Source organism: Thalassophryne amazonica, chromosome 12, assembly GCF_902500255.1.
Source record: "Thalassophryne amazonica chromosome 12, fThaAma1.1, whole genome shotgun sequence".
Taxonomy (NCBI): Eukaryota; Metazoa; Chordata; class Actinopteri; order Batrachoidiformes; family Batrachoididae; genus Thalassophryne; species Thalassophryne amazonica.
In genome coordinates, this window is record NC_047114.1 from 74,221,428 (window position 1) to 74,237,998 (window position 16,571).

The 16,571-nt window shown below is 38.8% G+C and overlaps 1 protein-coding gene across 8 annotated transcripts in view; it reads right to left on the reverse strand.

The window, feature by feature from the left end:
- st18 (ST18 C2H2C-type zinc finger transcription factor) overlaps positions 1–15,974 on the reverse strand; it is a 74,612-nt gene extending 58,638 nt beyond the window's left edge. For 6 of the 8 annotated variants that reach the window (XM_034182512.1, XM_034182511.1, XM_034182509.1 and 3 more), the window contains exons 1-2: positions 15,032–15,255; positions 4,250–4,365 (exon numbers count right to left, since the gene is read on the reverse strand). The gene's annotated coding sequence lies outside the window, so the exon portion shown is untranslated. Of the gene's footprint in view, positions 1–4,249; positions 4,366–10,490; positions 10,637–15,031; positions 15,256–15,874 lie in introns of those variants that run through there. The other 2 variants (XM_034182508.1, XM_034182507.1) reach the window with 2 other exon arrangements.
- Between the last annotated feature and the right edge of the window lie 597 nt (positions 15,975–16,571).

The window sequence follows — 16,571 nt, forward strand, 5'->3', positions numbered from 1 at the left end:
TTATATTGTGGGTCACCGTGTGGCACTGGATTTTTTTTTATGTGCATGTCATTGTAGTCACATAAAAATATTTGTGACAAAATGGTTTGAACCATCATTTTTCTCATTTTAATTTTCTGGAATTTTTTCCATTCACCACTTTTGCCAAAGATGTGACATTCTTGCCCCTAATTACATTAATAGCAACATTTTCCCAAAAATATTCATTTAGAAAGGTGAAGTTAAAAAAAATATTTTATTTGACCTTTCCGTGTTCTGTTAGGTTCGGGTCATTCTGATGTTAAAAATCAACTTGTTGATTTTTGTCAAATTTATGGGATAGGACACAGAAAACACCATATATAATGTTTTCAAAGAGTGCATATTTTTATTATTTTTTGTGCAATTAAATATTTTCAAGTTGGGACATTTATGCACTGAGTTACAGGTCTGACAATGCAGGTTTATATTCACCTGTATTATAATTATGTTGGTAATCAAAGGTAGAATTAAAACTTACTTTGTTCATATATCCCAAAAATCAAAGGAAACACTTCACACATCACAAAATACACCATTAAAAAGTCACAGAAATCCCATAAAATCACATGGGACAAACCTTCCAGATGAGAGTGGGGAAAAGGATCAAATCTTTCCAAGAAAACCAAAAGGAAGGGTACAAAGTAATACAAGTACATTAAAAAAAATCCAACATGGATTCATGCACATTTAAGACAAATTTTTCACACAGAAAGTACATTTTAGTTTGTTAAAATTCTCAACATCAGCAGCTGAATGTGAATCTCTCTGGTTAAATCATCACATATACTCGAAAAATATGGAACTTTAAAATAAAAAGCTAATGTACATGATGCTTGTGATGCTGGATTACGTGTCTCAAAAATATTTCAGTCATGAAGAAGTTGATTTTCATAATGTTCCAAAATAAAAGTGGCTCAGTGGCACACAAGAAAGTAAAGGGGAAAATGTTAACTTCACTGTTCCAGTTGCATGAGTTTAGAACCTGTTTGCCAGTTTGGGGCTCAAACATGCAAAATAGTCAATGCCTGTCCTTTAATGATCACTTTTTTGACATTGCAATGTTTTCACCATTTTCGGGTCATATCTTAGTAAAAAATGGAAGGTATTTGTGCTGCATGACTGAATGTCTACAAATGTGGTCTGGACAATGTTAGTGTCAGAGAAGGGATGATTTGAGGAGTGGGGGAGCACGAGGGAGTTGAGGTAACAGCGGTGTGACAATATTTACAGCAAACGTGGAAATATGCATTTTTAGATAAAATTCAGATGCCTACTACAGTCAAGCAATGTACATGCTAGTGCACATATAAATGCTGGGTGAATGAAGCCCTTAAATATGAAAAAGAATCAAATATTTCAAAGCAGTGTTTTGAATTAGCCGTACTTAATTTACAGTACAGACTAAATGTTTTGGCAGCATCTCGAGCCATACATTCTCTATTTCGCTGAAGTTTTACTTTCCGATTCTGTTGTGTATTTTGGCTAATATTGTGATGTTTTCTTTTTCAAGCAGACACTGAAACAAAGTTTAAAACATAGGTGTTTCAAAGGTTATAAAACATCTCAAAACAGTGTTTCACATTAACCGTAACTAAATTGCAGAACAGATGAAAACATATGGCACCATCTCTAGCCACACGTTCTATCTATTATTTAATTCTGGGTTTTCTTTGTAGTTTTATTGTATATTTTGTCTTGTATTTGTCCACATATTAAGCATCATGTTTCTTCCCACAGCTGAAAGCTTAACGCCATTCGTTAGCTGATGCTGATGTGAGGGGTGGAGCAGGCACATCTATAGAATATTACATGGGCGAAACAAAGTTATTCATGGGACTGATTTGGTGCATCAAAGTTCACCATGAACTCATTAGTTTGTCCTCATTATGTGGTTTTTAATTTGATGAGTTCCAAGATGATAACATTTATTGTTTTTGAGTTATTGTCTAGTTACTGCTGGCATGGACAAACTCACTCTCTTATTCACCTGCTCATCTACATTTTTGCTGTACAACCTCTACGTTGTGACCAGCACAGGGATCATGCACATCTGTTACCTCACAAACGTAAAATAGATAGAACTCTCTCTCTCTTGCTCTCTCTCTCTCTCTCTCTCTCTCTCTCTCTCTCTCTCTCTCTCTCTCTCTCTCTCTCTCTCTCTCTCTCTCTCTTTCTCTCTCTCTCTCACTGTTGGATTCTAATCCCATTTCGGCAGGTTCTGATTTCTGGATGAGAATGTTTGCCAAAAAACTATGCATTTTTGATCACATTAGCATACCAAAGCAAAGTACATCAATAACAAGCTTAATCAAAAATAAATACATTGTGCATTATGACAGTGAAGTTGTTCAGCTGTACAGTTGATAGTTATACGCTCTGTGGAAACGGGGCTGCTGTTGGTCCACATCAGTTAAGGAACTTGAAAAATGGTAACTGAAAACAGGATTTTGAGTGGCAATTTAATTTACTTCATCTAAAATAATTTTGTGACTGTTGTGGTGGGACCGTAGCCCCATTAAAGCGCCTATCGAGCTCTTGTGCCGCCTATGGATCTGGATCTGTAGACATGGAATTTTTTGCCCTGGCCTCCACTAGAATAAGTGCTTCTCTAATGGTTAGACCATTTGAAATTTAACTTTCAGGAACAATCTGTCAGTTTGCCTCACTGATATGTTCACTACCATGAAAAGTTTTGGCACTGATTTAACACAGTATTGCACTTCTCAAAACTTTATCATGAGTTTCAGGGTCTGTGATGATGAAACTTGTATAAGGTAGAAGATGAACTGTGAAAACCAGGAGCTTTAGAGGAAAGAAGAAAAAAAAAAGCCCAGACTCAGCAACTCATTTAAAGAGTATATTATCTACAAACCACCCACAGCTCTGCATCAAGCCACCGTGGTCAAAGCAACAGCGGCACTGCACCACTTAGCACGCTGCTTATCCACAACACTTACATAATTAATTAACCCTGTGAGACTTTTTGTCCCTATAACAAAATGTATGTTCAGTCTTTGCACCCCACAAGCCGGCGCGTAGAGTCATGGATTACATGTACCAGGGTTACATATTCACAATACAAGAAAATGCATTACTGTATTCCATTGCAGGTCCAGAGAAAAAGGATGTAATCTGATTACAGATATAGTTTCTAATGAGCTCTGCAGCCTGAATGCTCCCTTTTTCTGTTTCATAGCTCAACGTATTTTTGTGAATTGTTTCATACAGAAAGTTAAGCACAATATTTTGTGCGTAATACTGGGAACTTCCACACACGTGCACAACACGTGTTTTGCATTTAGTGTTCAGCATTGCACACACTAGGTTTAGCGTGAGGATTACGGTTGGGGGTACAATATTAACAATAAGTATATGAGGGATATTTACCTTTTTTCCTATCACAAGATCCACCCCTTTGTTTTTCCGCCCACATGCTCCCGGTTGATGAATATGTGGATATGCGTGAATTTTGATGCATTACTTTTTGTACATTTTACTACAAATTTTTCGTGATAACTTACATAGCTGGATGAGTTAATCAGACCATTTATTTAAGCACTGTTTGTGTCCATACAACACAGGTAAATCTATCTACTTGTTAGACAATAGAAAAAGCATCAAACCATTATTTAACCAGAGCTGTTAAAAATCTGTTTGTAAATCCGTAGAGAGTTTTTTAAAAATATTTTACTAAAACCACATTTGTTGACAAAATAAACATACATGTTCTGGATTACTGGCTATAATCACGTTAGATTATTACTCTACAAGAACAATATTACACTGATAAACGTCATGAAACTTGATGAGAAATTGGAACTGTTTACAAATCTTTTATGAATGCCACATTGTGCACTCACATAACAAACAAGCAAATTACAATGTATATAATGTGCAATCGGTTGAATTGACATGTAAAAAGATTACAATTTACATGAGTTCATCACTTGGATGTTTTGCCATTACTTTGTTTTATTATGGAGGAGGAAAACAATATCGCAATGCTGTTCATTTCTTCATTTTTCTTTCCAAAATTAATTTATTTTTCAGAATGCACCTCATTAAAAGTCATATCTATGCTTTTTTAATACAAAAGTAACGCAAAGTAATCAAATTACGTTCCTGTAACTTTATCATAATGTGATTAGTCTTCTTCAGCAGGTAATTAAGAAGTACCACAATGCATTTTTAAAGTTGCTCTCCATACCCTGTCTGTAAAGATATTTACCTTTGACTGCAGTTTTCCAAATACTCCGTGGAACAACACAACGGATCCACGCGGTCCAACCTGATTAATGCTGTCACACTTTTTGCGTCTCAGGACGTGATCGTGTAATTCATCCTCTGTGACACAAAACAAAAATGATCACACATGTTACAGGCTTTTCTTAGGTTACAGGAAATTAACTGTGTGTGTCTCTAAACCTCTTTTCACAAGGTTTTAATAAACATACACAGACATGGATGTGAACACGCGTGATGGAGGGGGAAAAATGATGGAAAGAACATGTTAATAGCACACATGGAATAAGGAATGCAAATTGATTGCTTGACAGAGATCAAATTGCTTGGTTCTAATTAATACAAAACATCCAAGAGGGAAAACAAGGATGAACACAATGAGTACATTAAGCCTCTTCACTTCACAGATCTTATTATGGAATTATTTATTTCTGTTAGCTTTGGAAGGAAACACACACACACACACATCGACTTAATTATAGCTTGCAGAGCGTTTCCCCGGAAAAAAAAGAAATAAAACTGGGGAGGAAGGAGGGAGGCGGGGAGGGAGGGGGAAGAAGGAGGGCATTCACTCCTTTTCATTAGCATATGAAAAAAGGCTCGCTACTATTTGAGGTGGTTCGTCATCTGCTGAATCATATTTATGCAACGATCACAAGACGAATAATGCTCGTGGTTGGGATCCTTCTCTGCGTCTTTGGGGCATATTTCTCAGGGGGGGCAGGTGGACACGAGGCCGCCTGATGCTGAGAGACTTTGTATGTGTTAATCTGGCTGCTGGAGCCGTCCTTGCGATCGGCCCATTTCCCCCCTAACCCCATCTGCCAGCGTTCCCACCACAGAGCAGAAAGAAAGGGGCTGTGACAGGGGGTGGAAGTGAGCGAGAGGCCTTCCCAGTCCAGAAAGCATGAATAACCATCGCCTCACGCCATTATCGCCAGGCTGGATCGAAGCTGATGGCGGCGCGGATATTAAAAAAAAAAAAGAACAAAACACCCCAGTGCACCTAACATTACTCTTACTACATTTGTGTTATTTGCTGTAAGCGTTGCTATTATTATTATTATTTTAATGCTTTTGTTAATGCCGTGCAGCTGCCGTGGATATTCATTGCTGACCTTGAGTCTTTGTGTGTCCCCGCGTTGCCAGCTTATCCGTGCACTTGGGACGCTCTCGTGTAATTAACACAGACATTATTGTGATGGAGTAAAACTCACTGCGCTGATAACTCATCTCCAAACCAATAAAGCAGACCAGAGCAGCAAAGTAAGATTCTGGAGACCATAAAATTAATTGCGTTATTTACATTTCCTTTAGATAGGGGGGGGTGTAACAGGCGAGATGATAGAGGCAAATGAGATTACACAAAAATAAGATTTCAAAATGTCAGTGCTGCACACTCGACCAACCAACTGTTGTGATTAGATTACTCTTTTAATATAATTACTGTGGAAGGCCGTGTGTGTGGACACAATGCATACCAAAAAAGTAGTAGTAGTAGTAGTAGTAGAGGTACGTCTTAACTGATTCCCATCCTTTCTCCTCTCAGACTTTTTTTTTCTCTTAACCTTTCTCCAGCAGTATCGTTTTGAATTATAGGGAACGGATGGATGCTCTGTGCAAGGTCACTGTCTGGTGTGTGACAACCCCCGCCCCACCCCCACGCCCCTTCCTGCCCGCTTGTTTTTGTTTCCTCTTCCAGAAGCACACCCAGTGAAGGGGTTAAAACTGGAATGGATTTAATTATGGAATGAATGGAATTATAATGCGCCTGCAGCAAGTTTTCCTCCTTATTTATTAAAGCAGCTGATGGGCCAGGTTTGATGAGCCACTTCTGGCATAATTGAGTCATCACACAAAGAGGGTTCCTCGCATTCAGAGTGGTTTTATCAGCAGCAAACAGACCTGATTACTGGCAATTACACTCTGATCTAGGGGAAGGAGGAAAAAAAGACGGGTAAATCTGCGGGGTAACTTCTGTGTTTATAGTTTACCCCGAGAATAATTTTCACATTCATTTTACACACTAAGTGTTTTCTGTTTGCAAATAATAAAGAGTAAATGTTAAAAAGATTGTGCCATTTACTTTCATATTTCCTTGTAATGAATGTCTGAGGGTAAAGGGAAGTGATTGTAATTTATGTTTGGCGTAGAGGAGGTTGGACCTTTTGAGAATTCCATGGAATGTGTGATCCTAAAAGGTGAGATCATAGTCACTGGTTTAGGGTGAGCATTTGTGGAGGGGAAAACGTGAGCCCTAAAAGTGTCTATCTGGCTATCCTTTTTAAAAAATGCATTATTAATATTTTTAAATTAATTACTGATGATACTGTTTATGGATTTTGGCACATAGAATACACCTAAAACCTTTGAAAATGAGAGAAAATGCTTTTCTTTAAATGAACGTGAATAAGCAGGATTTGCAACCATTTTTCAATGACAATTTTATTACTGCATGTTCATCAGCAACTATCTTTGTTCTGTCATGTTTCAGTCAGGACAACTATAATGAAATGGGGGGGGGGGGGTTGCAGCACAGGAGGCGTTGTGATATTCATACATATATTCATATTCACTGATAAGCTCCTTTAATTGAATATAAAAAAGGAATAGGAATGTTCAAGCATTTCAAATTTGAAAGACAAAATCAATCAATCAATAAAACCATGAGCAGTTTTTCAAACAAAGAAAGTATCAAACCATAATTCCAGCATAAATAAATATTGTAATTAAAATTAAATTTAAGTCGAAAACATCTTTGTTGGTTACCCAGTGTTGAAGAAAGCAAAAATCAATTTAATGATATACATAAAGGGGGAATTGCTCCATTATATGTTTTAAGTTTAATATAACTTTATAAAGCAAAAACCCAACAAAAGGAAATCTTGTCTTTTATATACATGATACATTACATATTACAAGACATCATTCAAAACCTGTGGCAGAAACTACAGGTGTACCTGTCTCTCCATGGTGTCCCTGGGAGCCTAAAGGTGACTCATACAGTGAGAGTGACTGTGTTTCATTTTAACATTTAAGTGAATTTTTACTGTAGGCGTTGCTGTAATAACTTTAAATCGCTTTAATCCTGATGTAAATGATGTAAAGCAAGATGAAAGGTGCTGCACCAATAGTTTTTTTGACATAAACAGGAAAAAAGTGATAGAAAATGTATGCAAAAGAAGATCCCTCTTCGCAGCACTTTCTGAGCATTCTTCTGTGTGAGAGCGAGTCTGGATTTGTGCACATGCACGCACACACTCAAAAATCTTGAAGTCAACTGCGATTTGAGATATAACAGCCTCACAGCTACCCTGACGGCCAAGCAAAGTGTTTGTGCCTTTTGCCAAAGAGTACTTTTATAGAGGAGCGTATTGGCACCCTAACACTTCTCCAAGACAGAGACGCTTCAATAAAAGAACAGAGCTCACAGATTTCTTAACAGACAATTAGGAGCCTGGCTAGCCGCTAGCGCTTCAATGATTTGTTCTGATGGCAAAACTACACAGGAAACTTGTTGTTGGACGGAGTTAGCAAGTGTCCCATGAAAGAGTCAGATGGTGACACCTTTGCCGAGGTGATTTATGAATCTTGTCATCGCTTTCCAAAGTCATCCCAAAGCCTTCCCTCTAAATTGAGTTCATCTGGAGCAGGACCACACGGAGCTACCAAGACCAGATTGTTTCTTCTGACATCAAACAGCCAATTTCTGTTTTTGACCAAATTTCCGCTGCTTTTTGTCTCCTTTATCGTATGAAAGCGGTCGAGATGATATTGTATTTGTGGATTTCAATCCAATTAGGGTTCGGCCAAATATTGAGAGAGATAAAATTGGTGCCTCCTCGCGTCCACCGTGTGGAGATCGAACGGCGCACAACTCGCCCATTAACCTGCCAAACCAGTCTGGCGCTGCGGTTTGAATGTCTGAATCCCGTAGTAGGCGCAGGGTTTTTCAAACCTAATTTTGAGGACAGGTGTTTGGAAGTTCCAGCCCCGGTGTAACAATGAGCGGCATAATCCTGCTCATTGTTCCGGCCCAGGAGGCCTTTTTCACGGAGGAGGTCACGTTTTATGCCACCAGGTGGTCTGAAATTTGCAGGAAATGTAGTAACCGTTCCAGTTAATCTACAAACCCCAGTCACAAAAGACAGGTCTCCGGTGCCAGTGGGGGTGCGGGGGGGGGGGGGGGGGGGGGATGGTAGGGGAGTGCAAACAGAAAAGTTTACCTCGAGCACACGTACAGGGTCTGAAAGAAGTCAGGGGCTGGAGCAGTGATTCCTAATCAGATTGCACTGAAGTGAACAGCTCGCATGGCAGCTGTAGTTTTCCCAGGGTTAATTACCTTTCACTGCTCCCTCTAAATGAGTCAGCTGTTCCTGTCATTAAACAACTCCACTCTATCTCTGCTCCTCTGTCCTCCACACACACACACACACGTTCACACATATAGGCGCGCCACCTTTTGTTGCCCTCCCCTCCGCTATTTACGCACTCGTCGAGATAAAACACAAATTGCTCGGAAAAGGTTGCAACTTTTTTGCATTTCATTAACGAACAGAATCAACCTTTTCTTTACGCTTCTCTTTCTGACATCACAGCAGATAGAAAGCCAATCGGAATATAATCCCAAGATGTCGAAGCCTTATTCCAAACAGCTACGTATAGGAGGCAGACGTGTTTGCATATGCGCGCGTGCAAACACAGGCGTGCATGCACATACGTGCAAGAGTTCAGCGTTGTCATCGATTCGGACCAATCTGGCTGCTTACTGAGCTCAGTGGCTCAGGATGTTGGGGGGGGGAGTTTTAAGTGATTTTTGCCACTGTGTGGGTAAAATCCCTCGGCCACATGGATTACAAACTCTAGTCCTTTAACTCATGCCAGTGTAAATCCATGTTAACTCGGATTTACCTCTGGCATATGAATCCTCAATCTGCGTAATCTTTGTTTGGAATGAGTCAAACATAAGTATTTCACGCCCTCAGGATGCCCACTGGTGAATTTCTGCTTTTATTAAAATACATTTATTTACATTTTCCTGAACTGCATGCTGGGAAAGAGTTTTAATCTCTTTTAAAAAAATCAGAGTGCAGAGGTTAAGAGGTGAAAGCTGCATCTATCTCCACTCAACCAGGTGGAAGTGTGCAGTACTGCGCCTGTGACTTCACGTAACCATGGCGATGCATATAAAGTCTTTGGTCAAGAGTTTAATCAGATTTCATATACCAAGACTTTTTTTTTTCTTTTTTCTTTTTTCTTTTTTTTTTTTTTTTGCATTGCTTACTGGCAGACAAAGATTATTTGCTCAGTTGTTCAAACACAAGTGGCGCTCTGCAACCAAACCATTCACGATAAAATAAAATATGGCACGAGCAGCCTGGAGGATCTAAATTAAGTATTATCCAATATCCATACAATCTCTGGCGGTCGCACACACACATTGCACACTCATGCTGGCTGAGTTAAGCCAGACTATTTTGTACTTAAAAGGTTAGTGGAGCTGTTTTGTGAGTTTGATCCACGCTTGCCAAATCAGCAGATGGTCCATGAATATGATTATAAGCATCAATAAAAGGAGTAATCTTTAACAAAATGTAAATTTGACTTAAGTCCAGGGTTTAATATACACGATGGACTTTAACCCACTTTTACAGTCTGAAAGCGCGGCGTGATAAACTAATGCACTCAAAAATTATGTATTACATGTGCAAGTGTTAGTGCTGCCAATCAGGGATCACAAACAGGAACCCCACACCCAAATGTAAAGAAATAAATTTGGAATGAGTACCCAAATATTTCAGCAATCGATTAAAAAAATTATGTGTTGCGCCTGAATGTCTCATGCTGTCATACTTTCTTCTTCTGCCATTTCATACAAGCCATGCTTTGAAGATGAATGCAGAGGCATCAACCATACCAGCAACACAAGTCCAAAAAAAATAAAAATAATAATTTCTGACAAAGCTTCTGCAAATGCTACAATCTATCATGACGTTCGAGCGTGAGGCGCGAAAAGTGGTTTAGAGAGAGAGAAAAGGCAAAGTTTGAGCAACAATTCAGAAGTAAGTCCTGCAAAAATCAGTGTTGAAAAATCTCACTGTGACTCACATCAGGCAGCTGGTACTGACTCTTCAGTCTGAGCCCGAGGCTAAGCGCACACCCTCACGCACAGATGCATCTCTTCAACATCTCAATGTACTCGTGTCAACATGTCGGACAGGACTTACCGTGCCCCCTTCAGCCTTTGTTTTGAACCTCATAGTGACACCAAGGAGACGGAGCAGAAGGATAGCAAGGAGGGTTACGGGGTACAGTCCAGAGTGTCTCACTGCTGAATGAGTGTGCAGGGACTCTCTGATATTCAACCGAAACGCTCAGCTTTTTTTCCTTTTTTTTTTTTTTTGGTTGCCTTTGTGTCATTCACGTAACAACCAATCTCATTAGCTGCCGGGCTACAATGGGCTGAATTATTTTCTGTGTAAATACACCACATGGTGATCCTCAAGGTAAGACCTCTGAAGGTCTCTTTAATCACATAAAAGATAGGTGAGGTGTGGGGGGGTGCAGTGAAGGCCACTGAAAAAAATGAATGAGAAATGTTGTGTTGGGAAGTGAGATTGATATTGTTTAGAATCTTTTGTGGCTAAATGTGTAATTATTTGGCTTCAATTAATAGCACAGCCTTGATTTGATGATACTTAGATAAGACAATTAGATATATCAGTGGATGGATGGACGGATGCTGGGTCCAAATGTGCTCATACTCCCAATGAAAACATATATATTTATTAACCATTTTACTCAGAAATAATTGCCAGTATCTAATTAGCATCCACCAAAATATAAAATCAAGTTCAGATTTAGTTTTTAAAGAATTTTTTTCTGATGCTGACTGAATGATGAAAATGCCATTAAATTGAAATGATGAGAAATTTTAACATAGATGTGTAATTTAGTACAAGAATGGATGGATGGATGGATGGATGGATGGATGGATGGATGGATGGATGGATGGATGGATGGATGGATGGATGGATGGATGGATGGATGGATGGATGGACTGAAAAAAGTAGAAATTGAATCAACTTTTTAAAATGCTTTAATTTGCTATATCTAAATTCATTGGCTTTCTCAAAGTATATTCATGATTGAAACTTTAATGTATGAATATATGATTTGTTTTGTTTTGTTTTTACTTTTTTTTTTTTTACCAAAAAAAGTGTAACCTGACTCAACTTTAATTAAGATAGCCTTAAATTATGAATATACTGAGAGAAACTAATAGGCATAGGTGTAACAAATTATAGTATTTTTTAAAGTATGTTCAACTTTCATTTTTTCCAATGTGGATGGATGGATGGATGGATGGATGGATGGATGGATGGATGGATGGATGGATGGATGGATGGATGGATGGATGGATGGACTGAAAAAAGTAGAAATTGAATCAACTTTTTAAAATGCTTTAATTTGCTATATCTAAATTCATTGGCTTTCTCAAAGTATATTCATGATTGAAACTTTAATGTATGAATATATGATTTGTTTTGTTTTTACTTTTTTTATCAAATAGTATTTATAGTATTTTTTAAAGTATGTTCAACTTTCATTTTTTCCAATGTGGATGGATGGATGGATGGATGGATGGATGGATGGATGGATGGATGGATGGATGGATGGATGGATGGATGGATGGATGGATGGATGGATGGATGGATGGATGGATGGATGTGCTCATACTCCCATTTAATAATATATATTTTTAAAAGTTTTAGTCACGCAGTACCCAGTGGTATGCAATTAACATGCACCAAAACATAAAATTATCTTCAGATTTAGTGTTAACAAAAAAAAAAATTCTGATGCTCTGTTTGTTGGTTCAGACCCCTGGTTCCATGTAAAATGTAACTATTGTAAGTATTTGAAGTCATGACAGCTGTCTATAAGCATCAGGGACGTGTCTATTGCCAACTTGACCCTTGTTAGAAAACAAAACAAATACAAAAAGAGAATACTGAAGCCTGGGACTGCCGAGCCGGGTCACTGGAGATTTTCCAGACAAACGCCACACAGGGGAGGGGAGGGGAGGGGAGGGGAGGAAGAATAAAAAGGACAGGCTCAGAATCTCATTTTAACAGACCGCACACAATCTGGGCTCCCACAGAACTATCTCTGCCTGACCGCTTTCTATTTATCCCTTATCAGTGTTTACCAACCGCTAGTTTTCTTTCATTCACACTGTGAGGCAGTTCTCTTACTATCAGTCAACAGCTGACACCGTGGAACAGCCTCAAAGGCAAGAGGAAGGGATCAAAACTAAACCAAAGCTGTTTAAACAATACAACAGAGGAAATAAATTCATAAATCCTAATTCTTCCCAACCCACAAGGGTATAAGCAGATCCTTTATAGTTAGGCCAACAAACAAAACCACAGCCAATGAGGTACACCACAATCAAGGTAAATTCTGAAAAATATTTAGAAAAAAGAAAAGCCCCCCAGAGGAAATGAGGGAGGAGGGATCCCTTGTAATATTAAATGGAAACATTTCATAGTCTTTGCCCTGCCTTGAAAAGTGTCATGCAAATATAACTGGAAAAAAATCACAGAGAAAAATCACCAAATATTTCATATAATTTTACCGTGTGGTGTATAAAAATTTGACTGATATTAGACACACAATTTCACTAATTCATTTCCGTTACAAAGTCCTGTTTCAATTTTTTTCTGATATGAGATCAGTCCACTCCTGCAGGACTGTAATATAATTAGAATAACATGATAATTGATATTAAGAGAATTATTGTTATATTACCTTGAACTGTACAAAATGATGTATTATCATATGCAGAATTTTAATGTAAATATCATTTTCAAATGATATATTGCAAATGTCACAAAATCAGAAAGCATATAAAATTTTTTATATATATATACACACTGTCTTTCTGTCTATTAAAAATAAAAGAGGACAGCTCGTTCCACAAACAACACTGTTTTTCCTGCAATACTGTTGAAAAGTTAAGTAATTAATTACATTTATCCTTTGCCAGCTGCTCAACAGCAGATGGATAATTTCTGAGACCTTGCTGAATTAAATCCACATAATTCATTTTCCTGGATTAACTAACTAAAGTTTGGCTGTGGAGGGGAAACAGGTAACACAACATGTGTGAGGTGTATGTGTATTTGACAGCGACTTTCATCCACATCAGACCTTAAACCAAGCAGTTAGATGGAGAAAAACATTTGCTTTGTTTCTAAGATAAGTTCAAAATAGACTGAAATCATATACTGTGTGTGTGTGTGTGTACGCACACACACACACACACACACACACACATATATATATATATATATAAAGAAGTCCAGTGTATGCTGATTGTGTCAGGTTTGAAGTTTTATGAGAGTTTGGTTCATGGCAGCACTATTGGACAATCTGGGCACCAGGTACCACGGACAGTTCCTGGCAAACAATGTGTTGTGCAGCAACTCAAGCTTTGAAAAGGACTGCGAGCAGCGGGCAGCGAGGAATAATGCCTCTTATCACCACTTTACCACATGTGCCAGAGTTTGGACTGCTTTAATAAAACTAAATCTAGTCGTGTAACTTTACAACAACACTAATTCTCCCAGCTCCTTCTGTAAATAACGTTTCAAAGCAACAACTTTAAAAATTATTTGTTTGTTTTTGGGGTTTTTTTTTCCCATTGCCTTTTTCATCACAACAAAATAAAATAAGCATTTTTTTTTTTTTACAAACATCTCCAAATGATCACAACTCCTTGGATTCATCTTTATAATGCATGACAATAGATATAAAAACAAGATTATTCCCCTAAATGCATTTTTTAATTCTTCTTATTTGAAAAACATCCACTTAAATATGGGTTACGCAAAAAGCTTCTTAGCCATTAGTGAGCTGCGGCTTACTAGTAAATGATGAACTTTTTTAACCAGCATCCATCCTCCTGAATCAATAGTTGCTCTGGAGACACTTGAGTGCTTTGGCTTCACAGAATTTGTGGAAAGATGAGACTTGAATACGTATAACACAAAAGTTAACTTGTAGACTGTTTTAATAATTAGAGTACTATCAAATACTTTTTAAACTTCACCAAAACACTAATGTAAAAAAAGGTTTTCTGCATGTTACACAAAAGTAAAGTTGTAGGGTTTTTTTTTAAACCCATAATTATTTTCAGCACTTCAACAAAGTTGCAATTAATAACTGTGCACTGGCAGACAACATTCATCAAATATTTTATTTGTATAGGGTGTGTGTGTGTGTTTTAGTGTGTTTTGTATGTACAGCTGTTCAAGCTGCTTTGTCTCTGTACACCATATAAACATGTGTTCTTCTAAGACGAGCCACACAAACACTGCAAATTTAATTTAGGTTGGATGATCAAAAATAAGTCATGATTTTCAAAACAAACAAACAAAAAATCCACTGTCTGAATCCTGAACACAATCTGCATTTTCACAACAATACATATACATATATCATGCAAACAATGTTCTCTCAGTGCTTCATATATCTACCAGCTTTGTTTCTGTCTCAAAGAGTCATGTAGAATCCAAAACTTTAGCAGCTGAGCAAATTGAAATCTGGCTTTGATACATTTCAGCTCTTGTTTTGGATTTCACATGGCAGCATCTACCAGCTAAAAGGATGCCATTCACGTAACCAATACCAAGAATCAGGCTGGATAAACGCTGACCAAAACTGACAACATATTAAGTGAAAAAAGAACTTTGACACCAACCTAGTGCTGTGATCCAGAAAGTTTGATTTTCTCCCAGTCTCTTGATAGCTGAGCCGGTGCTGCAGCTTTGAAAGGTAGTCCCCAGGAATATGACATACTGTGCCTTTGACAGCCTCGAGATAAGCACCTGCGTTCGGGTCCCTTTTTACGTCACACCTCCCCATTCACAGCCCTTCAACATGATGCACATTTGCACATCAACAGCCACCAGCCTCCTCCTCCTCCTCCTCCTGCTCTACTCCCACATCCACAAAACACACTAGGAGGCGCGCGCATCTTTCTCCCCATGCGCGTGCACTGGGCTCTACTGGCGCACGCGCACGCAGATTTGTGTACGCTCAGTGAAGATGCACATAGAGTCACTTTCACATACAAGTGATTTATTGTGATTTAAACAAAAAACAGACAACAACAAAGGCAAAACCTTCACGTTGATCTTTAAATTAAAAAAAAAAAAATCTAAAATAAATGTAACTTTGTTCCTGCTTTGTCATAAGAATGGGGCATATGCCCTCCCAAGCTCCTCATACATCACTCATCATGCAAATGAGAGGGAATGTCACTCCTCAGCAGCAGATGGCCAGGGATGATAACAATGGCTCAACAGACCAGTTTCAAAGTCTGTGACTTTATCGCTATGGCGACAACAAAAATAGATGATATGAAATCCTTGTCTGTTAATTTGATCCCCCCCACCACCACCCCTCCCCACTTTTAGTGTTCGTACCTGTCAGTCTGTGTCATTTCTCCCCATCCTTCTTTTTTTCCCCCTCCAACATATAAAAGCTTGGTCCGAGATGTTCTGTCAAAAAGGAGGTCTGCCTATCAGTAAAAAGCACAGACCTGGAAATGATTTTTGGTGACGACGGAAGGCTGCTGCCTCGCAGTTACTCGAGTAATTAAGTGTAATTCCTCCCCGTAGGCCATGTTAGCCTCCTCATGCGTTCGACAGGCCCTGGGTTGAAACAGGGAAGAATAAAGGAAGCAAAAGGGGACAGAAATCACAAACGTGGGTTTGCAGCTCCCCACTTCCTCCCCCCAACACCATACACCCCAGCACCCCCCCTCCTTCCTTGGCAAAGTGATGTCACCCTGCGTCCTGCTGACTCCTGTTCATACAAGCCCCCATAGCAGAGAGTAAACAGTGCAAGCGTTTAGCAAACAGGGCCAGATTACAATGACAAAAGCAACCACACTTCTGGGTGGAGCCTGAGGGTGAGAGGGTTAAAGGAGCGAGGGGGGGGCTCAGGATTTTAAATAAGTGACACCCATAAGAGCCCCCCCCCCCCTTTCAGGATAGAGCGTGGCCTTTCCCCAGCTGATGCTAGAGGCCACCCAAACATGCTTATCTGTCAGTGAAGTCCTCCTGTCTCCAGGGACTGAGGTGTAAACACAATATGTAATAATAATGTGTTTTCTCTTCTTTTGCGTGCATGTGCATGTGTGTGTGTGTGTGAGAGAGAGAGAGAGAGAGAGAGAGAGAGAGTTGGTTATGCAAGTCTGGGGAGTTCAGGATGGAGAATATCATTACTTAAGGTTT